Source organism: Helianthus annuus, chromosome 11, assembly GCF_002127325.2.
Source record: "Helianthus annuus cultivar XRQ/B chromosome 11, HanXRQr2.0-SUNRISE, whole genome shotgun sequence".
Taxonomy (NCBI): Eukaryota; Viridiplantae; Streptophyta; class Magnoliopsida; order Asterales; family Asteraceae; genus Helianthus; species Helianthus annuus.
Genome location: NC_035443.2, coordinates 25,845,691 through 25,870,371, shown reverse-complemented (window position 1 = coordinate 25,870,371; position 24,681 = coordinate 25,845,691).

Sequence of the window (24,681 nt, the reverse complement as noted above, 5' to 3'; positions counted from 1 at the left end):
TGTAATATTAGCCAATGGACTTCTTCCACCTTCAACTGCAACAAATAAAGTCCAATTTACCAATCAAATATGTTTATGTATTACAGAATTTTTTATTTAAAAAGAAAAAAAACAAACACATAATGATAGTAAACAAACACAAAACTGACTTACGCACCACATAGGGATTTGTTAAAGGTGTGGTTGGGAAAATACGTCCATCCATCGTATTGATATAAGAGGATGAACGAATTGGTGTTACGACACCACAAACATTTGTATCGGATAGTGAAACGTTGGATGAACGAATGACGTTTTGTGAAGTGGAAGATTTATTATTTGCATTTCTTCTTTTATTATCCAAATACAGTTTCCTTAATTTTCTGCGTTCAGCATAGTCTTGATGCTTAACTTGATTAGGATCAACTGAAGAATAAAATGCATATAGGATTTTATTAACTATTTATAAAAAAAAATCAATTCATATCTAAAAAATTGCAAACATTACCATTCGTAATGTTAGACAAAGAACTTCTACCATCACCACCTGCAAAAATTTAAGTAAAATTAACATTACGTAACATACTTACATATTATATTATTTTTATTGTATTTGTAAACAGAAAAAAATAAAGTACATACTATTGGAAGGTTGAACACCAATAGGAAGTGGAAATGAAGGTAAAGTTTGACGTTTTGCACGTTTAGGCATATCCTAAAATTGTATCATACATAACATACCAATGTATTAAAATAGGTATTAGAATAACTTAAACGTATAAGTATAATGCAAGAAGATAAAACTTACGTGTATGAGAAATGACCAAACGTTAAAACTTCAAAAATGATGAATGTGGTGAGAGAGTTTTCTGATTAGACTTGTAGAATCTTTAGTATAAAACATTGAGTGTGTATTATGAATAAGAGTAGAGGTTCTTATAGTATTTGAAGTGATTATAAAAAGGAAACTATAAATTTTTTAAAAAAAATTTGGTTATAAATGTAAAAAAGGAAAGAATTTAAATTAAAATTAATTGGAGCTAAATCTATAAAATTTAATGGCGGATATTTTTTCTTTAAATTTCATATTGTCGGTTATACAATTTAAAAAAGGAAACAAATTCATACAAATTTTTATCTTTAGATAAATTTAACAAAAGTGGAGGTTTATTATAGATTTTTATATTATAAGATTTAAAATATTGGGGATTGTTAAAAATATAATTATAGTAATTACTTAATGATTACAACAAATTTATTTACATAAATTCGGTTACTAAAATCTTTATTTACAATTTAAATATTAAAAAAAAATATTAATAGTTTTAAAAATTATACTTTGTAAAAAAAATATAAAGTAACAAAAGGTAAAGTTTAAAGAGGTATAAGTAATAGGAAACATTCCAAACCAACCATATGTGTCAAATAAAAAACCAACCATATGTCTCAAATAAAGAAGCAACAAAACATGTCTCAAATGAAAAACCAACCAACCATATATTTCAAAAAAAAAAAAAAAAAAACAAACCAACATACCATATGTTTCAATCCAAAATAAAACAAACAAACCAACCATGACAAATCAATCCAAACCAATGTAACACGCAAACGAAACCAAAGCAGCAATATTCGGGAAAAAATAAATTGTTTTTGTTAAAACTATTTCAATCATGAACATCCGAGACACTAGCCTTTTTAACCTTTGTTGATGATAGAGAGGTGCTTTCTTTAACTTCATACACGTCAGCAAGGTTACGTTTCAATTCCGAAGACGAAGTCTTAGAACAATCTTTAGATGTGCAATCAGGTGTGAAGCTATCACCAATAGAATCCACAGCATCCTGAATGATATATTGAAAAATTAGAAACTGTATAAGATATTTAAAAATATTATTATTTTGTAACATTAACTTAAAATACATACCTTTAGAGCAAAAGGGATTTGAGTTGACATATCACTAAGTGAAACATCAGTAGTCGCCTCGTCCACACCCTACAATTCAAAAAATAATAAGGCTAGGCACAAAAAAAAATAATAAATCTCGTAACATAACTTTAATTCGATGGTTTGTATGTGTTAACCTGATCAGCTGGAATTCGGCTCTCCAAGGACTCAATGATTGCTGCATCATTAACCAACTTATGAACAACATAACCATCAATATGGTTGTCAATATTGAATTGACTAATTTGAATCTTGAAGGCAAACTTTTTATCATTCAAAGATTTAAACTAATAGGGAATGGTTTTCTCTTCCAAAGATGCCTAATATACATGAATCAAAATTTATTTAAAAGAAAATAGAAATAAGATTTAAACATTAATAATATGTAACTTGTATAAGAATTTAATAAAAGACTGATGTGAAATACATTACTTGATCCACTTTAGACTTCTCAAGCAATTGAATTGTTGTCATACCCAACATTTTTCTAGCTTCACGGTCGAACAAAGTCAAAGAGGCAATAACTGCATAATCTTGTACTCTTATCGGAATCCTAAAACTAAATGCACAAAAAGTAATTCACAAAATAAATACATTTTACATTTCTAAAGTAAAATAAAATAATCATAAATATAATATAATTACAAAAAAATATAAGTAACTTACATCGGTGTCGCAGTCACAACCTCTTTTGGACATTCAGGATATGAGCAAACTAAAACCTGTTTAAACTTCGGTTCCTCAGCACCGTCTTCAGCCTCCTGGATGACCAAAGTTGTCTCCACCTTCCGATTGCACTCCTCACAACCAAGATAGTACCAATCATCTTTATCATCCACACCCATGATCGTACCAAGAACTATGACCTCACAAGGCTAAAATTATATGTAAGAAATTAGAGTTATAAAAAAAATTTGTGAAACAATTTTGTTTAATGAATTATTTAAAATATTAAATGAAAGAGACAAACCTTATCCAAGAGCATAATATCACGGAAATTGGAAAACGGATGCTTCACTAAAAAGTCATCCGCAACGCTTATGCTTCCAGATGAACCAATTGATTTCTGACCATTAGAAGATGTTTTACATATCTTCTCAACAAACCTGTTTACAATAATGGAAGCAAAAAAAGTTAACATCAATAAGTAGTTCATATTATTTTATAAACTGTTTACTTTGTTCCGATTGAACGAATCTCCTCTATGTCAGCATGGATAAACAACCTTGTTATATGGAAAACATTAGATAGCGTTGTCTTCCCTGTGTAAAAAAATTAATATCAGATATTAAGATATTCAAGTTCGTAAATCATAAAAAAAATTATATAAATTTAAAAAAGTATTTAATGAGTTAATACCTTTATACTTGTTGAAACTACCAAACTGCACAAGCAGAACAACATGAACTTCTTCTTTATGGCTCTGAATACAACCAAACATCTCATCGCAGTACTCATCCCATAAAGTGCAGTTTAACTTGATACCCCTACATAAATAGAAATTAAACATATCAGATGATATCATGTAATAAAAAATGTATAACACTAAAGATACAATGAAATTAAATTAGAATTTAATTAACAGACTCTTCATCCAACAATTGCAAGTTCATGTATTTGCTATCTTTTCCCATCTTCATTTTGGTCATATCTGGTTCAGACCACTCATCTACATATCCAATAGAATCTGACAAAAAAATTTGATTAATAAAAAATATAATCAGCACAAAAAAGAAAAATTTAAAAAATAATCTATATTTATATATTTCTAAGTTAGGATGTTGTTGTTATATATGATGAAGTACAAACCAACTCGATACTTGACATCGACTTCACCGGCTTTAATGGACTCAAAAGATGCTAACCGAATACCATATAAACTTCCATCAAAGTTCTCACACTTTTTAACAGATGTATCAAAGTTTAAGCTAATAGCATGTTCCTTATCAAAGTGTTTAAGCTAATAGCATGTTCCTTATCAAAGTGTTTGAAATTTGACTTAATGACAGAAAGTTGAGATTTATAAATGTAATAAGACTCGTTTTCATTAAGCAAAATTTCATGTTTTTTCATACTTGCTCCAAACAGTTGCCTGCATCCTGGTACCCTAATAAAAACAGAAAATAAAAATGGTAAGTATAGACAACAATATAAAACTTAAGCTACATTTTAAAAAGCAAATGACATTCAAACCAACCTGCTCATCCATGACCACCATTTCAATACCAAGGGTTTCTACTTGTCTCTTTGGATTCACACGAATCCAAAGTCTTAACACCTTGATTTTGATGGTAAACAGCTTGGATCTCCAATCAAGATTATTTAATAAAGTAACATTATTTTCATCCATTTGTATGAGATATGAGCCAAACTGAAATGATTAATGTTAGAAAATAATTCGAAATTGAATCAAACGAATGTATTAACTAAATATATATAAACAAATTTCGTTAATTTATTTTTGTAAAGTTGAAAAAAAGTTTATTAGTAAACAAAATTGTGGCCAAAATTAAGGACATTATTATTTTTAGAAATATGGTTACATTTCTAAAAAAACTACAAATCACAAAAAGATTTTTTGATTCTTACTTATATTACTTAAAAAATAAAACAATAATCATTTACTTAAATCAACAAATCACAATACAATCAAATGCAATAAGTACACTCTATAGTAATGCATGCAAACAACACAAAGTAAGGTTTGTCACCAAAAGGCTAAGAAAATATAACTAATAACTTGAAATTATAATAAATTTGTAGTTTATTTTATAGTTTGACAAAAATTAATTAATCGGTATAGTTTACATTGGATATTTTCAGACTTTTATTTGTAATAGGTTGTAGTTAATTTTGGAATTTATTTATTCAAGTTAACTGATTAATTAAATATGGCATGATTGTAATGGTTTAAAAAACTTCTATAAAAATGTTTAAAAATCGAATCTTACTTTCCAAAATTAAAAACAAAAGTTAGGAATGTTTTATTAAAAACTTAAATAAAACGGCCAGATATAATTTAGAATTTAAAAACTGAAAAATTAAAAATAAAAAACCAATTTGATACACAAATTTATTTATTTTTAATATATATCATAAAATTTTAATTATTTCATTTTTTAAGCTATTAATAATGTATATTTACGAATTTCAAACACAAGTTTAATAAAATCAATATTTTAATTTCAAACCTTTTAATTTCAATAACCAACATTTTTTTTATTATACAAAAGTAGCATATTGAACCTAAAATTTTCAATTGTAGAAATTTAACCATTCCATGAAGGTTACAAAAACTTTAAATTGATTTAAATCGAAAGTATTTTTAAGTTTATATACTTAAATAAGATGGTAAATCTATGCGTGTAAAAAAGGAAACAACATAAATTCAAACAAATTAGAGGTAAACCTATAGAATGTGACCGATTTTTTTTAAATATATATTGTCGGTTACACAATTAAAATAGGAAACAAAATCATACGAAACTTTATTTTTAGATCAGTTTCTTATTAAAAAGTGGCGGTTTTTCAATTTTTTCAAACAAATTACGTTAATGGACTTTAATATGATCACTAATTTTCTTCACTATCAAACTAAGACACATAAAATTTCAAGAAATGTTGATTTCACTAAAACATAGGATATTAAGCACAAACAGGTAGCAAAAAACAGAAACAACGTCTAGTCATATAAGCATTATAAAACTAAGTACTTCGGCCACAAATATAAAAGGCCCCAAAAAAGTATCAGCAACATCTACGATGACATCAATTCAACGTAACTGTCACACCCCCAAAATCCACATGCGAAGTATCACCGCTTGGAGGCGTGACTGACCAAGATCAAGCCACCAATCATATTGAACATTGTAAGTAATAAATAAAATTCATCCACACAATATGAAAAGTGTTTAAAACAAACGCAAAGTTAAAGTATTTAGCGGAAGCATAAATTGTAGGATCGGACTTCGACCTAAATGAGTCGTTCGGAAGAGCTCAAATCCGTTTCAGCGGCGGAAACAAAGAAACGGACGTATACACAGCTTGTATCACACTTTAATCCTCTTGTATATTAATATTACAGCGTTTACAGTAAGAGGAAATACCGGCAGCACCTCGGTATCAGTTTCGAACTTCGTTACAAATGAAATGATAAACAAACCTATATATAGAGGCTGTGAACCGCTTGAAGAACATGTACGTAAAAGCGGTTCAGCTCATCATGCCGTAAAGGCAATCCACATGAGTTCATTAAAGCGGTTCAGCTCATTGTTGATGTATAAGCGAATCCCATGTTGACTATATATGCGATCTTCATCATCTAATCTTTCCTGTTGACTTTTGACAACACATGAACCCTTTTCATTGGGCCTTGGATTGGCAACATCCCATTGGACCTCATGTTGGTCCAATCAACATAAAGCTCAACTTTGACATTTTGTCTTTTGTGAACATATAAGACTTGTTGAATCATGATATAAACGACCAATATTGAATATTGAGAAATCATGACATCACTTGTGATGTCACTTGGGTGATGTCACTCGTGATGTCATGGCTGACCGGATCCGCATAGCAACCCGAACTCGACATTAGACGTAGTCGACAGATGACTGCACCAACAGACTCCCCCTCAGATGTTGACGAGTCTTAAGTGTCGAGTCTTCAACGACTTCAGTCTTTCTCACAGTCTTTGGACTTCTCTCTCTATCTTCAAAATCTTCAGGCTCCCCCTTTCGTCAAGCTTCCGTGCTTTTGGGATCGACACCTGGCTTTGCGTATCAACAGATTGAATGTTGACAGAATCTTTAGTGAGAGTCTTCAACATGACATTCTCGGATATAGTTCGGTCTTCTTCAAGAATTCTGCCTGGATCTAACTTTCTTTGGCTATAACCTTCATCAGACTCCCCCTATCACTCTGCTAGGATAGTTGTCTGGGATTTTGTTACCACCATCGAAATTATCTCCTGGCTTCTCTCTGTTCAGCTCATCATCTGCATCATCTGCATATATCTCAAACACTCTATCACAAACACATAAAGTTGTGATTCAACTTAATGAATCAACAAATCATTTGAGAATTTTTACAATTTAAACACTGATCACAAATTTGAAACATTTCAATTTCTAATTCAGATTAATGAATTATCTTAAACATTTCAAACCACTTAACCAACCTGTCTGTTCATCAAGTTTAGCCTTTGAGATTTTGAAAATCAGCTCTTCACCATCAGTTGTCGAAAATCTTTTTGGATTTTTTAAAATATGAAACATAAATGCAAAGACAGAAATTTAAATGCAAAACAAACATATTTTTGTGAGTTTGTGCAAGAGGATCATATCAGTTTTTGAGACATAACACAAGCACCGTTAAGCTTTTAATCGTTTTAAGTTCTAAACGATTCACGTAGATTGACGATATAATTGTCCTCTTAAATTTTCATACAATTTTCAATCTATTCAGGATACTATTTAGGTATTTTATGAACTTAGTTCAATTCATGTGTCCCACCTCTTGAATATACTCCCGTATCCAGAATCCCAATATTCAGTCTTACAGGTATGAACACTACAATGATGTCTGTATATAAATTAGGGGAAAGATGCGAGAACTGAGGGATCTCAGGTCAGAACTTCCGTTCAGCAGAGAGATATCAGCTTCGACTTAGCAGTGTGTCCCCTTTAGAGGATCTTTTCAGCTACAACAGATGATTATCAATTTTATTGTCTAATCAACTGAGGGCTTTATGCTATATTTCAAGCATTTTGTGGAAAGTATTAGCCAAGGACTAGGTCAGAACTTCCGTTCAGCAGAAGTCCCGGAATAATACCCCAGACATCATAGAGTATTAACACCTAGTATATCAGAATACGAGACCTTTCAAACGAGATTTCAGGGGTTACCTATATATCCAAGTAGTGTTCCCCACGAATTTCATAAGTTTGAAATTTTAGGTTTATATCCCGAATAAATCTACTAAATGTACAAAAACCTATCGTCACATCATCAGTGAAACCGTTTATCACATTTTGCATTACATTTCTTTAGCATGCTGTGATAGTCCACTGATTTACTATCATTTCCTCTTTTTTGGCAACAAAACTCATTTTTACAATTTTTCAATGTTTTTGACATTTTCAAATTTTCTAATTTTTTTAAAATTTTTCTCCCCCTAAAATCAAAATATGTTTCAATTTTGATTTTCTGGGAAAATTTGAAACAAACTGTACAAACTTGACAACCTGATGAGAATCACTTCAATTCTCTATCCACCTGGCATAAACAATCAGAACTCCCCCTCACAACAAACTATTTTCCCATTGTGATTTCAAAACACTTAAGTTTGTTTTAATCAAAATGGCTTTTCCGGAAAACTTAGTTTGTTTACCAAACAGTTTAGGTACGGGGTTACTTCATCATCTTGTTTTCTACACAAAAATAGGAAAATCCAAGTACAAGTTAATGTCCTTGATTTACCATATGCAGTCCAGAATCCTCTGTACCACTTGTAAAACATTCACAAACACAACCAAACCTCTTTACCGTTTGCATGATTGACGTTACCGAATAAAATTCAAGAAAGATGCCGATTCATGATCCACGATACCATCTTGGGATCTCCGGCAATTCCTGCAAAATCTTCAAACACAGATTTAAAAAGATGCCGATTCATGCTCCACGCTTACAAACCTGGGAGCTCCGGCAAGTCAGGTTTTTTCTATTTGAAAAGTTTCACCCAAGCCTGACCAGCCCTGGGTGATTTTGAATTCTTGTTCAACAATGGTGGAAAATTTTCCTCATCCATTGTTAAATTAGAATTCTCGACCTTTACCTCAACACATGACTCTTCTGGTTTTACCATACCAGAATCATTGCCTGAATGTGGCTTGTCTGACTTTAATGAGTCAGATTCATCGCCGACATGTGGCTCCTTTGTTTCCGAAGAAACAGATTCATCGCCAGGAAGTGAAAACTTCACTTTCTTCTTTTTCTCCTCTTTTGTCCCCAGATTTGTATCTGATGAATTCTTTTTGCTTGTCTTTGCAACTGAGAGAGTAGATTCATCAGAACTCTTCTTCGATCTGTCGAGTGAACCCGAGGACAAAATTCTCTCTAAATACTCTCTTGCTTTCTTCCTCTTCTTTCTCAGTCGGTCTTTCTGCCCTTGAGACAGCTTCACTTTTGTTTCTTGAACTTTAGATTCTTTGACCTTTTGTTCTTTGACATTTTGGCCCGAAGCTTTCAATTCTCTGGACTTGACAACGACTGGTATCTTCTTTGCCATTTTCTGAGAATTGGCCCTCAATCTTTCATGCGATCTCCTTGGGCAATCTCTGGCAATGTGACCTCTGATATTGCAATTATAGCACCTCCTGGTCTCATAGTTCCAATACTGGCAGTTAACAGCAATATGCCCCTGATATCCACAACTATAGCACACCCTGTTATCATACCAGTTACCACCTTTTTCACACCAAATGCTCAGATCATAGCATTGTCTGGCTTGGTGATATTCCTTCCTCAAATGTGCTGGTTTTGACGCTTTTGCACTGTGGTTTGTTCTGCACACAACAAATTTTGAATTTTCATTTTCAATTTTTTGTAATTTTTTCTTTTGATTGGATGATCGTACTGATGAGTTTTTTCTTTCATTTTTAAAGTTTTGATTCTGTTTTACAATCTTCTTCACAGGTTTTTGCTTAGAGCATTCACCTTTTTCAGTTGATTGCAGAACAGTTTTCCGAAATTTTTCTTTCAACTTTAAAAACAATTTTTGTTTTTCTTTCTTAACATTTTCATCATCAGACTCTGTCACAGACTCATCTGCTGAATAAAAATTCTCATTTTCCTCATCAGTTTTAACATCACAATCTTTGACTTTGACTTTGTCAACGTTTGTAGCCTTTTCACTCATCGGAACTGAATTGATCGGTTTTGGACAAGGAATATTCAACTTGTCAGATTTAGTCGCAAAACTAATCAATTTCTTCTCAAGTTTATCTATCTTGGTCCTGGAATTCTTAGCTTCTTCCTCAAGCTGAGATATTCTCTCAAGATGAGACTTGATGGAATTTTCATTTTCAACCTTCAAATTTTCAAGAACAGACTTTTCATTTATCAAAATTTTGATCTGTTCCTGAAATTTTGATTCATTTGCTTTCAGGTTTTTGTTTTCAAGCTTTATCCAGAAATCCTCATCTTCTGATGATTTCTTTTTGCTTTCAAGCTCTTTTACCAACTCTTTGATTCTCTTTTGAGCGCTTTCACCTTCTTTTTCAAGTTCGACAATCTTCTGAAGATGGGAATTTATCATCTTTTGTTTTTCAATGTTGTTTTTACTAAACACATTTTTCTCATCTTCAAGAATTTTCACTTGCCCTTCAAATTCTTGATATTTCAAAGTCAAACTGTTAAAATCAATCAACAGTTTGTCATTTTCTGCTTTCAACTTCTCACAATCTTTTTTCCAGAGAAAGAATCTGGTTTTCAGCAACGTGCTTCTCGTCTTTCAACTTTTTGACTTCAAATGCCAAACATTCTATGTCTCTCACAAGTTTGTCATTGTCAGTCTTAAAGTTATCGCATCTTCAGCTTTTGAAGTTTCTTCTTCCTTTGCTATCAATGTACCTGCACAAAACAATTTAACGAAATCAAAAGGATTTCCATTATTATCAATATAACAACCTCGTTTGAAATCGTATTTCAGCACATGTTTTGCCCTGATACATTTAGTAACCCTTTGGTGCATCTCTTCAATCACATCTGAACTTAGATCTAGCACATTATATTCCAAAACCTTGATCACATCTTTCTTTTTCTTTCTGGTTTCAAGTTCATGAGTTTGAAGTTTGCTGATGAATTGATTTAGAGGTAGTTTTGAAAAATTTGAGTTCTCCCTTAAATTCTTCAAACATTCACCCCATTCAATCGGTAATGCATCTGCAAATTTCTCCAATTTTTCAACATTTGACGGGTATATCTCATGATCTTTCATATAATTCAGTAAAACACTATATCTGTCTTTAAGATCATCCAACGTTTCGTCTTTCAGACACACGAAATATTTGAACCTTTTTGCCCATCCATCTTTGCTCACTTTTCTATAACCCTCATCTAGAAATCCGTGATGCCAATCATTAAATCTTTCGAAATAATAGTTCTCCTGTTCATCAAACACCTTTGCCATTTTTCGCAAAAAACAAACCCGACACGTGGAAAAAAAAATTCTGATTTGGTTACTTGGGCGGTGCACAACAAAATGTGATTGGTTATATTTTCACAACTTGGGCGGTGGGTTTTTTTTTAAAAAATATGTATTGGGCCTCACTAATAAATGGGGCGGTGCAAGTGGGTTTGGGCGGTGACAAGAATCAAATGTGCACAGTGTATTAATGGGTTGAATTTTTTGGGCAGTGGGCTGTCAAGCATTAATGTGATTAACCAATAATGGGTCGGTGACAATTGGACGGTTTATTACTTCAACTAATGGGCGGTAATTTAGACCAATTATCTATTGAAATCACGTGCACACTCCGACAACCCCTTTTAAAGTTTCATTATGATGTCTCAAAGAGCGAACTCAGAATTTATGCTAAGAGCGGTTCAGAAGATTCCCTAAAAGCGGTCTAAAAAAACGTCATTATGAGCGATCCACGTATGGTCTAATGAGCGAACTACCACAAGTTACAATTTTGAGCGGTTCAAGGATGTTCCTATGAGCGGTTCAGAAACATATATTTTCGAGCGGTTCAGACTTGTGTTTCGAGCGGTTCAGACCTGTGTTTCGAGCGGTTCAGACGGTATTTCGAGCGGTTCAGACCTGACGTCAGCAAACACGAACCTATTTCGAGCGAAAGTTCAAATTTAATCAATTTTAAGCCGAATTAAGTTCTGAAAACTTCCAGATTTTGTTAAATCATGATTCCGCACACAATATGTAAATTTGAAGCGATTTTGACCGTAAAAAGTTGCGTTTCTCGAAAAAGAAAGGTGTAGAAGCAGAAAAAGTGATGAACACGAGCTGTATATGCGAGATCTCCTCCTCCTTGGCTCTGATACCAATTGTAGGATCGGACTTCGACCTAAATGAGTCGTTCGGAAGAGCTCAAATCCGTTTCAGCGGCGGAAACAAAGAAACGGACGTATACACAGCTTGTATCACACTTTAATCCTCTTGTATATTAATATTACAGCGTTTACAGTAAGAGGAAATACCGGCAGCACCTCGGTATCAATTTCGAACTTCGTTCCAAATGAAATGAATAACAACCTATATATACTAGTTCTGGATCGCTTATAAGACAGGTCACAAAAGCGATCCAGACAAACACCATGAGCGATCCACAAGTTGCTGAAAAAGCGATCCATGTTGTCCATATACGCGATCCACATATACTTCACATGAACTCCTTTTTTGTCTTATATGAACTCTCATCTTAAAGCACACCATTGGACCTTAAAACCAAAGCATCTCATTGGACCATCAAAAGGTCCAATCACAAACAACTTGAATTTGATACTTTGTTTTGTGAATAATAGACTTTGAACTGCATCTAATGAACGGCCAATATCACATTGTTGATTCATGACATCACTTGTGATGTCACTTGGGTGATGTCACTCGTGATGTCATGGCTGACCGGATCCGCATCACAATCAGAATGAAATAGGATCGGACTTCGACCTAAATGAGTCGTTCGGAAGAGCTCAAATCCGTTTCAGCGGCGGAAACAAAGAAACGGACGTATACACAGCTTGTATCACACTTTAATCCTCTTGTATATTAATATTACAGCGTTTACAGTAAGAGGAAATACCGGCAGCACCTCGGTATCAGTTTCGAACTTCGTTACAAATGAAATGATAAACAAACCTATATATAGAGGTTGTGAACCGCTTGAAGAACATGTACGTAAAAGCGGTTCAGCTCATCATGCCGTAAAGGCGATCCACATGAGTTCATTAAAGCGGTTCAGCTCATTGTTGATGTATAAGCGAATCCCATGTTGACTATATATGCGATCTTCATCATCTAATCTTTCCTGTTGACTTTTGACAACACATGAACCCTTTTCATTGGGCCTTGGATTGGCAACATCCCATTGGACCTCATGTTGGTCCAATCAACATAAAGCTCAACTTTGACATTTTGTCTTTTGTGAACATATAAGACTTGTTGAATCATGATATAAACGACCAATATTGAATATTGAGAAATCATGACATCACTTGTGATGTCACTTGGGTGATGTCACTCGTGATGTCATGGCTGACCGGATCCGCATAGCAACCCGAACTCGACATTAGACGTAGTCGACAGATGACTGCACCAACATAAATGTAAAAACCCCAAACATAAGTAATAAGTTTATAAAGTGTAAATGTTTAACATGGATTCAGCATTGCATGTTCCCACAACGATTTCGCCTCCCGTGCAAGCTCCATGAATACCTAACGACCTGCAAGGCATGTAACAACGAGTCAACAACAAAGTTGAGCGAGTTCACAGTTCGTTGTTCAGTTTTACCAGTTTGTTTTGAAATCATAAGTTGTTTCGTAAACCACGAGTTAACCAGTTCTTTTGTTTCCCAAACTGTAACTGTAATCAGTGGGGGAATTCCCCTGTGAACCACTAGACCATACCATATCGACTACTAACGAAATATAAGTGGTGTCCTACATCAGTGTCTATCATCACTGACAGTTTGCCATAGTCCATTTGTTAGGATCTGAGTTTAGATTGATTGTGATCTGTGTTTAAATTAAGATGGATTTATGAATGAGTTGTGTAGCGGAAATTAAATGGAAGCAAACTTTTCACAATCAAACAGAAGAAATGCTTTCAAACATACGTTTTCAACAAAGAATCAAATGCTTAAATTTATTTCAAACTTTGATTACAATTGCATGTATGCTTTGCAAACTCCCCCTCAGCCCGAGCTTAGTATTTGTTCGTGCAGGAAGAAGATGGTGAAAGAGCTAAACAGAACAGTACAGAGCACTGTTCTATTTATAGACACTAGCAATGAGCATCTAAGCTGACGTCACCATGAAAGTGACATCTAACCTCCTAACAAACTCTTAACAACTGACCTATACAAACACTGCTATGCTAACTACTGATGTTACAATTCATTACATAAAGTAAACATAAACTACTGCTGCATCCTTCCACTGCTGTGAACCTAGCAGTACTTGTCATGACCAGCAGTGCTTGAAGCAAGGCAGTAGATTGAGCAGCAGGGCTTTAGTTCTTCAACAGTCTTTGACTTGATTAGCAGTTGTAGGTCAGCAGTTTGCATGATCAGCGGATAGGAGGTCAGTAGATGTTGAAACCACTTTCAAGGGGAGAGACTTGCATGCAAACATCTGCTTATTCTGGATCTACTGCTCTGATCCAGTTTTGGCTTTCATTATCTATTCCTTTGGCAGGGTTCAATCCCAACAATCTCCCCCTGGAACAAATAATGCCAAACCTCTCCATTATTGTAGATCTTTATTGCATCATCAGCAGTTCCCTTATTTGCCCTTTGAGTTGTAATTCAAAGGTTAAGGCATCTGTATCCCTGCTAAGTGGAAGATCAAGGAGATCCTGCAAATCTTCAAGTCTCAGGCCAAGAGCTTGTTCCCTTGTTAGTTTCTTCACTTCGCCACTAGACTTGAACACTGTCAGTACATGGGTCTGTTTGTCAGTTTTCCACTTTAGTACTTTTGAGCCTGGTGGGTTTCTTGGGAGATTTTTATTTGATGAGGTATTTGGTGATGCTGGCCTATTCATGACTGGCTGAGCAGTACTTGCAGATTGTTCCAGTTCAGATTCTTCTTTCATCATTAACATAATGCCCTCTTTTACAAGGTCATTTCCAGCAATTAGATCTTGAACTGTTTCAGCACTCAACTGGTTTTGACTCCTTCTTTTGTAGATGGCAGCACCAGCAGGAGCAGTGGTTCTTTTGGCTTGCAGCTTTGGTGGTCGTTTTGAGACCTCTGCTTTGGAGTAGTCAGGTTTTTGTGGAGCTGTTGGATCTTTCTTCCTAAGTTCCTCCAACCTTTTGTAGGTGGCCCTGACTCTAGCTTCTCCCCACTTTGACATAGAATTCCTTGACCCATAATCAGCTGTGATAAGCTCCTCTTTCATTCTCTTCAACTCTAATGCCTTTTCAGCTTCAAACTGTTTGAATTTTTCAAGAGGAGTCTGCTGGACTTTATTTTTGATCATTTCATGAATCCTGGCTACTTCTTTTTCAAGCTCAGGAATGGTCCAGTTTTTGTACATGTGTTTCTCCCCCTTGTATTTCTTGTAGGTCATGATATTTTCAATGTAGTCTTTTCTCAGGGTCTCATCTGCCCTTTCTGAAATTTGTTGACTAGCATTTTTGGCAAATTGCTCCATTGATCTGACCTGTGTGAGAAGAAACTGATAGTTTTGCTGAAATTCGCTATCAGATTTCCCTTGTTTATTTTTGTTAGCGATATCCTCTGCTTGCTTGGCTTTAATTTCTAAATATTCTTCAATGTTGTTTGGCCTAGGATATCCTTTAACTGAATGCATGCTCCTTTTGGCAGGGTTATCCTCATAGTAGAAAGATTTGATTTCATCTCTAACTACTATGAGTTCTAAAGGAAACACAACACCTGCAGGAGGTAATGGATTTTGAATTTGAGTTGAAGAGAGAGGAACAGGTTTTGAAATTGTGACAAGTGCTTGGGATTTTGTAGATGTTGGTGGTGGTGATGGAGAATCATCATCTGGTATGATAATCCTTCTCCTTTTAATTTTAGGAGAGGCAGATGATGTTTTGGGTGTAACAGTGGAGGTGATTTGAGTGGCAGTGGTTTGTGACTGACTAACAGTTGTTGAAACTACTGGTGTTTCAACCACTGTTGTCATTACAACAGATGTTTTAACATCTGCTGTCTTTTGCTTTATGGCAGGAAGTGATGGTGGAGATGTTGTTTTTGGTGGTGATAAGGCAGTGGTAGTGGTGTGTGTTGAAGTGGTGTGTGTTGAAGTGAGAGCAGTTGTTGTAACAACTGGAGTATCAGCAGATGTTGATACAACAGAGGTTTCAGCAACTGTTTGGGTGGAGGTTTGATGTTGGTGGCTTTTGGATAGTGGTTTTGAAGTATGCTTTGGAAGACTGGATGGTGTGGACTTGGGTTTCCTTACTTTTCTAGTAAGATTTCTTTTTGGAAAAGGATTTTGATCATCCTTTTCACCAGAACAACCCTGCGCATTCATCTTCATGAAAGCTCTCTTCTACATATTCCACCTTGACAAATCCTTTGCCGCTCTATCCCTTTTTACACTCATGACACCATCATCTATTGCATTCTGGGTAACATCAACCTTCTTGCTATCGTCTGGCAAGGGAATGTTTCTAAGCATTGCATCCTTTTCTGGATCAAGATACACCCCATTATCAATCCCTTTCTTTATCCACTCCTTAATTTTCTCCCCTTTTTTGGCATTATCTGAGGGGATTTCATCAATAAACAGAACTGTTGGAGGAGTACTGCTAGTGGTTGCCAATAGATGTGTTTTTAGAGCCTTGATGTCTGCTTGTGTGGTTTTGAAACTAGACTCCATTGCTTCTCTGAGCTCTTGAACATGTTTTTCATGCTGCTGCTCAGGCATATGTTGTTGTTGGTGTAGAAATGGTTGAAAAAGATTCCAGATCTCATTTGTAACATCTGCTGGTGGTGGAGCAGGTGCTTGAGGTGGAACAGCAGTGGATGGTACGATTTGAACTATTAACAACTGTTGCAGCATTTCTTTGATTTCTACAACAGATGTATCCAGTTTTTCAACTCTTTCCGTCAATTCCTAGTACTTTAAACCATCACCCAATTTAATGGGATCATCTGATTTCCCACTAGCAGTGGTTTTATCAGAGGTTGAGGTAGGGAGTGTACTCCAAACATCAACAACTGATGCCCCTTTTTCTTGGTACTGGGGTCTTCTTCCTTCAACACTTGATAATCTTTTGATGGAACCAGTGGTTAATACAAACTCATTAGCAGATAACAGAGGTGTTATGGAAGGAATTGCCTCTAAGGAAGTCTTATTGATGTAACCACTGTCCAAGTGTAGACCTGTAGGTTCCACACTTGTAGTGGCTGCTTCACTTGAATTACCACCAAGAGTTACTTGTAACTCAAGGGGTGTAACCTCCTCAGGTTGTGTTGGTGGGTTAGCAAAGATTGATGCATCAGGCCCAGTCTCATGTTGAGGTATATTCTCATGAACAGGTGAGTGAGAATGCCTGGTTTGTGCCAGGTTCAAATACATTTCATCCAACAGTAGTTTGGTATTTGGTGGAATTGGGGATGTGAAGGTAGGTTTAGAAAGAGAAATTGCCCCGGGCATTGGGCTGTGGATGATGGAAACGAGTGCTTCCAGAGCATCATGATGTTGTGACCCTATTTGTACAACCTGTTCTTTTTGTGAAGAAACAGGAGGAGTTTCAGGTATGGTTTGAGATATTTTTACCAACTGCTGTGAGGAAGTAGCAGCAGTGGTTTCTTGTGACTTTAGTTTTGTCATAGGCAGTTGCTCTGGTATCTCATCCTGCAGAGTTGCCTTTTTGGTAGGTTTTGAGGGTTTTTTATTTTTCTTTTTCTTTGGCTTTTTGGTGATTTTAGGTGTGGGTTTCAAAGCAGTTGTTTTGCTACCTTGATCACCTTGAGCAGTGGGCTCAGCAGCAGATGCCTGAGGAGCAGTGTTTGCTGCTAAAGTCTGCTCAGGCACCTCTGCTTGTGTTTTGCAAGGTGTTGACATTCTTGTAAAAGTTTTAGTAGTTAAGCTGTGCATTTGTAAAGATTTACCTTGGTTTATTATAGCAATATCATCCTTACTGAATTTTTTCTCAAAATAATAACTTAAAAATCTTGAAAACAGTAAGAATGATTTTGTTTCAACATTTTTAACCAAATCATTGAAGATTACCTTGGAATAGTTAAAATTTTCTTCTTGTAAAATAGCATATCCCAAGTTTTGAATCTTCATTGGTATTTCATTAAAAGAAGTGGTTTTATTTGAAACACACATGAGAAGGGTATGGAATAAAAATATTGTTGCAGGAGGGAAGAAACCTTTTTGTAAGGTATCCCTCTTCCTCATTGTGTCTGCATACCCTCTCTTAATGAAGTCAATTTTTAACTCGTTTTTGGGGAAAGAATCTTTACCTTCCTGATCATCGAGCTGAAAGACTTCTGATATGGATTTTGGTGTTAATTGAACTGCTTTTTCCTGTAGAGTAGAGTTGATGGCTATGATATCTTCACCTTGTTTGTCAAGGGTACAATTTTTCCAAAACTCTCTCTGGGTTTGCAGGTAGATGGGAGCATCTGCGGTAAGCAAAGTTTTGTACTTTGACGCAGTGATCATATCGAGGATGGAATCAAATGTATCGATGGTGCCGGGTTTTGTGAGAAGACCCAGAAGATTATGAAACGGTTTGTGTGGGATTTCTGTGGAGGTAGCCTTTTGAGAGGCCCCTTTGGAAGATTTTGCGGATGATTTTGATTTTGTCATTTTGAAGATGAGAATCGAAGATGAGTTTGTGAAGAAATTGGATGGAATGTGATGGAAACTGCTTTGAGAAGAGAACTTTTAAGAATTCAATTCAACAGTGAAACCCTGTTTGGGGTTTGAAAGGGGTGTTTATAGAGGAAAAGTGAATGCTGACATGGCAGCGGTTACAAAAGGTCTGACCACTATGTACTGTCCGCATGCCATCCCCTGGTGAAATGAAGGACAATACTTTTGAACAGTACTTTTTGTGAAAACAGCTGGTGAAGACAGTAGTTGTAACGGTAATGGAGAACAGTGGATGCTTTTAACTATCAGTGGATAGCACAGCAGTGGAAACAACATTGATTTTGAACATCAGTGCTTATCAAGGAATGTGAGGTCAGGGGATGACTTTCAGCAGTGGACAGACTTTTGAAGTAGAGCAGACTTTTGAACCCATCAGTGGTTATGGCAGACTTTTAGGATTCTAATGAAAAATTCATTTTTAGCTATTTTTAAGGATGGATTTTTGATTTTCTGAAAACATTTTAATGCTTTTATTCATAAAACAACAGGATTTCGCCTGTTATTCCATGTTTAGCATGCCAATCCTAGAGATCAAGCTTTCAAAGGTGGATGTGTCTAATGCTTTGGTTAGCACATCTGCCAGCTGATCCTTAGTTGGAACATGATGCAGAGAAATCAAACCTTTTTCATAGCAATCCCTCACAAAGTGATGTCTGATGTCGATGTGTTCGGTGGTTGAGTGGGAAACTGGATTTTTGATGATATTTTCTGCTGCCTGGCTGTCCAACATGAGTGGTGTCTTCAAGGCAGTGATACCAAAATCCAGTAACTGATTTTGAAGCAAGAGCAGTTGGGCTGTACAGCTTGCAGCAGCTATATATTCTGCCTCAGCAGTGGATGTGGAAACAGCTGCTTGCTTTTTGCTTTGCCAAGACACTAAGCAATTGCCTAGGAATTGGCACCCTCCTGAAGTGGACTTCCTTGTTTTATCACATCCAGCAAAGTCACTATCTGAGAAGCCTGAAAGCTCAATTTTACCATCAGTTGGATACCAGATACCAAGTGTGGGAGCACCTTTGAGGTATCTGAATATCCTTTTTACAGCAATAAGGTTTGACTTTCTAGGGGCTGATTGGGATCTTGCACAGACACATGTTGCAAACATGATATCTGGTCTAGATGCAGTTAGGTACAATACGGACCCAATCATGCTTCTATATAGGGTCTGATCAACCAAATCATCCTTTTCTTCAGACATGACCAATTTATTGGTTGCAATGGGTGTACTACATGGCTTACAATCATCCACATCAAATTTCTTTAAAAGTTCTTTGGCATATTTGCCTTGATGGATGAAAGTACCATTTTGCAGCTGCCTTACTTGGAGACCAAGAAAGCACTGGAGTTCACCTATTGCACTCATTTCAAACTCAGCTATCATGAGTTGCTTGAATTCTTCACACGTTTTATTACATGTGCTTCCAAAAATGATGTCATCCACATAAATTTGGACAATCATCAAATCCTTCCCTCTCCATTTTAAAAACAGTGTTTTATCAATCCTGCCTCTGGTGAAACCAATGGAAAGTAAAAAGGTGGACAGAGTTTCATACCAGGCCCTTGGTGCTTGCTTCAAGCCATACAAAGCTTTATTCAGCTTGTAGACATGATCTGGATTAAATGGATCCTCAAAACCTGGAGGTTGACAAACATAAACCTCCTCTTGAATCTTACCATAGAGGAATGCACATTTGATATCCATTTGATACACCTTGATGTTGTGGTTGACAGCAAATGCCAGAAAGAGTCTGATAGCTTCAAGTCTTGCTACAGGGGCAAATGTTTCATCATAGTCAATGCCCTCTTCTTGTCTGTAACCTTAAACCACAAGCCTGGCTTTATTCTTGACAACAATACCCCTTTCATCAGTTTTATTTTTGAAGACCCATTTTGTGCCAATAGGACTTACACCCTCTGGCAATGGAACAAGCTCCCATACTTGTTGTCTTCTAAACTGTTGGAGCTTCTCTTGCATGGCTTCTACCCAGCTGTTGTCTTTCAGTCCTCTTGGTACTTGACTAGCTGATGGAGTGATAGAAAACCTACAAAAAGACAAATGTTTTGGGATTGCCTTCTTGTAAGCACCCCTTCACTGATGTTGCCAATGATTTGATCTGGTGGATGAAATTTCAAGAAGATGAGCTCTCCTTGGTATGGAACAATGGCATTGAGTGGTGAGGGCTGCAGATGTGTATCATCTGAGCTAACCACTGCCGGTGACTTTGATGACCCAGTAGTGGCTTCAAAAGGTGGTGGTATAGGAGGTAAAGGAGTGGACACATGCTGACTTTGTTCCACTGTTTGAGGACTTTTATCAACAGTGCTTGATAATGTGGAAGAAGTGGTTAGTGGGCTACTTTGGTCAACAACTGTTGAGGTAGCAGTGGTTGAGCTTTGACAGCTGTTTTGGACATCTGCTGCTCTTCCCATTGTGGCAGACTTTTGTTGAGGAATGATGATCTCATACCCATAGTCTTGTGATGAATTTTCTGATGGACCTGCACTGTTAGTCTTGACAACAGTATTTTCAAAAGTAAATTTTTCAAGATCAAACAATTCTGCAGGGTTTGCTGGGATTTTCATTGATGAAAGTTCATTGAACTTTACATTTAAAGTCTCCTCCACTGCCTTGGTCCGTGTATTAAACACTTTGTAGGCCTTGGCAGTGGTTGAGTATCCCAGGTGATATCCCATATCAATTTTGGCTGCAAACTTTGAGATAGAATCTTTTAAGTTTAAAATGAAGCATGGGCAGCCAAAAACTTTGAAATATGAGATTAATGGCTTTATTTTATACAGTAGTTCATAGGCAGTCTTTTGATGCCTGGGGTTGATCAAAACTCTGTTTTGGACATAGCAAGCAGTATTTACTGCCTCTGCCCAAAAAGTTAATGTCAAACCTGAATCTGCAAGCATGGTTCTGGCAGCCTCAATCAATGTTCTGTTCTTCCTTTCAACAACCCCATTTTGCTCTGGTGTTCTAGGGATGTTGTACTGCCTTACAATTCCTTTCTTCACACAGAAGGTATCCAACTCCTTATTTTTTAATTATGTGCCATTGTCACTCCAGAAGACTTTCACTGGAAGGTTAAATTGCTTTTCAATCTGTGTCACAAAGTCTTGCAAAATGCCTGCAGTCTCATCTTTTGAGTGTAAAAAGAAGGTCCATGTAAACCTAGAGAAGTCATCAACAATAACCAAGCAATATCTCTTCTTTTTGAGACTCATGACTTGCACTGGGCCAAACAAATCCATGTGCAGCATTTGCAAACACTGGATTGTTTTGGACTCTTCAATGGATTTGTAGGAGCTTTTATGTTGTTTTCCTTTTAAACAGGAAACACAATGCTCAGGACATGAAAACAATTTTTGTGGTAAGCCTCTCACTAAGCATTTTTTTAAATTTCATTGATTGTCTTGAGATTTGTGTGCCCCAGTCTTTTGTGCCATAGCTCTGTCTCTTTGTTAGAGGCAGCTGAGAACAGACAGGCATCAGCTCTGGGACATTCTCTTGACATATCAACAACATAAACATTGCCACTTCTTTGAGCAACAAGTTTTGTTTTTCCTGATTTTATTATTGCTTCAATCTTTTCAACCATTTGTGGTCCAACAATCTTACAACACTCCTTTGTGAAGAATGTCCCATATCCCTTGTCACTCATTTGTGAGACACTCAGGAGGTTGAATTTCAGATTGTCTATTAGATTAACATTTTCAAATTTTATATTTCCAGATTGAACTGTACCAGACCCCAGAACTTTCCCTTTACTATTATTCCCAAAGGATATATCACCCCCTCCATGGATTTTGAAATCTTTGAGTAGGGCTTTACATCCTGTCATGTGCCTGGAGCCTCCACTGTCTACATACCAAAGACTATCTAAGCATGCAGAGGCTCCCTGCACATGAAGTAAAAGGATTAGTTCATTAAGGTTTCCAAAGCCAATAAGGCTTTGGATGGGGTCTCAACAGTGTCTGGGATGATAACAGATGCATGGACGGTGGTTAGCTCAGGGGTTTGAACATTTTTGGGAATGTTTTTCTCTAACCACTGTTGAGGGTCTTGGCCAATCATCTGTTGATAACCAAAAGGATACCTGTTCACTTTGGGTTTAGAGGGCTTTTTGTAAGCCTCATAAACGTGTGGAATCCTTTGGTATGACGCTTTTTCCTTGCCTTTTCTGAAATGATTGGCTGGAGGTGCATCTGTCACCTGTACATCCCTTTGAACAGATGTTTGGTTCAACTGTTTTGTGACAGCAGTCTTTTGTTTAGATCATGTGCTTTAAGATGAAAACAGTCTTTTGTTAGATGATTCTTCTTTTCACAAAAATCACAAAACAGGTTTTTAATCTTTTCTCTTTTCTTCCTTTTCTCAGATTCCTTTGCAACAGAGTTTTGAACCTCTGTTGGGATATCTTTGATAGGAATGATTCTTGCTTTTGGAGCTTTTACACCATCAGTGGTTGTGAAATCCATTGGTTTGAAGTTTTCCAGGATATCACACTCATCAGACCATGTGGGTTTAAATCGGTATTTCTCAATTTTCTCAAAAGTTGAGGATCCCACAGGTCTTTCCAGAGTAATTTTGTTACCAAGTTTGTCAGTTATTTTAACCTCTTGGCCATATTTGTTGGTTGGAATTATCTCAGTTGAACCAGCTTGTTTTCCAGCAGTGTTTTCAAGATCATCATATTTTCTATGCCCAATACCAAACTTAACATTGCTTTCAAGCTGTTCTGCAAGCATAACCTCATACCCTTTACAAGACTCCACCCATCTTTCACAGGTGATCTGGGTAGACTCCAACTCCTTTTTGCAAACTTGGTATTTTTCTACCATAGTTTGGAGTTGAGTTTTGGTTATGCTCAGCTGCTCTTTTAAACTACTGATTTCTTTATCTTTTTCAGCCAATTTATTTCTAGGTTCTTTTAATGACTTTTCAAATTTGACTTCATCAGATAAGACTTTATCCCTAAGGTTTTCATTTACCTCTTTGATGTTAGCAAATGCTATAATACATTTGTCTGAACACAGTTTTTCAAGAACTTGAGGAGTTACCTTAGCAGCAGCCATCATGGCACAGTCAGATTGATGATCACCTTCTTCATCAGCTCTAACTTCTTCCTCACCAGCTTTCTTCTTTTCTTCTTCCTTTTTGTCTTCTTTGGACCAGGGGTCAGACAGTGGTTCAAGCAGGGTTTCTGAATTTTCTTCCAGCAGTAGTTCACCAGCAACTGCAGTAACCACTGCTTCAGCAACTTCATCCACTGTTTCAGCACTTAGATATTCACCTTTAGTTTCTATCACTTCTGGTATTGACTCTAATGCCATCAAACAAAATTCATCATTAAAAGTATCATTAGAGGCATAGAGAGCAAAATTTTCATCACCAAGTTCTTCAGGCATGCTGCTCCAATCAACAAAGCTTTGTGTGAAGAAGCTTTGCTGATCTGGTTGAACCACTATTGGAGTAACTTGTTGAGGTGCAACTAGTTGCACCTGTGCCTGAGAAACAGGGGCCTGAACATACTGAATTTGTGGAACAGTGGTTTGAACATAATGCACAGGCACAGGGGTTGCAACATAATGAGCAATGTTAACATGTGCTGCAGAGGCATATTGGGTATAGTGCACAGTTTTTTGTTGTTGTGGTCTAGGGTTTAAGCCAGGGTGAGTGATTATGGGACCAGTGGTTTGACTCCTACATTCCCTAGCAAAATGACCTAGCCTATTACACTTGTAACACTTGATTTTTGACTTATCCAACCCCACCCTTAAATTCCCATGAAGCCCTGGGAATTTTCTCCCTGTTCTTTTGTAGAATTTGCTTGCTCTAACACTAAGCAAAGCCAATTGATGCAAAATGTCCATCTCTTCTAAGTCAGTGGGATCAAAATGTTGCAAATCATTTAGTTTAAAGCATAAGTTATCTGACATCTGGTTTTCAGTATTTGCAGTGAAAGCATAATTTGCAGAGTGAGAATCAGAGTTGTTAAAATTACCACCAGCAGTTATGTCAATAAATGATCATAACTCGGATCCTTACTACTGCTACCAGATTCTTCCTGACCAAATAGAGCTGTGCTGCCAAATGAATAGTCATCAGCAACTTTTCCAGACTCTTGCAACTTCCTTTTCTGGTTTA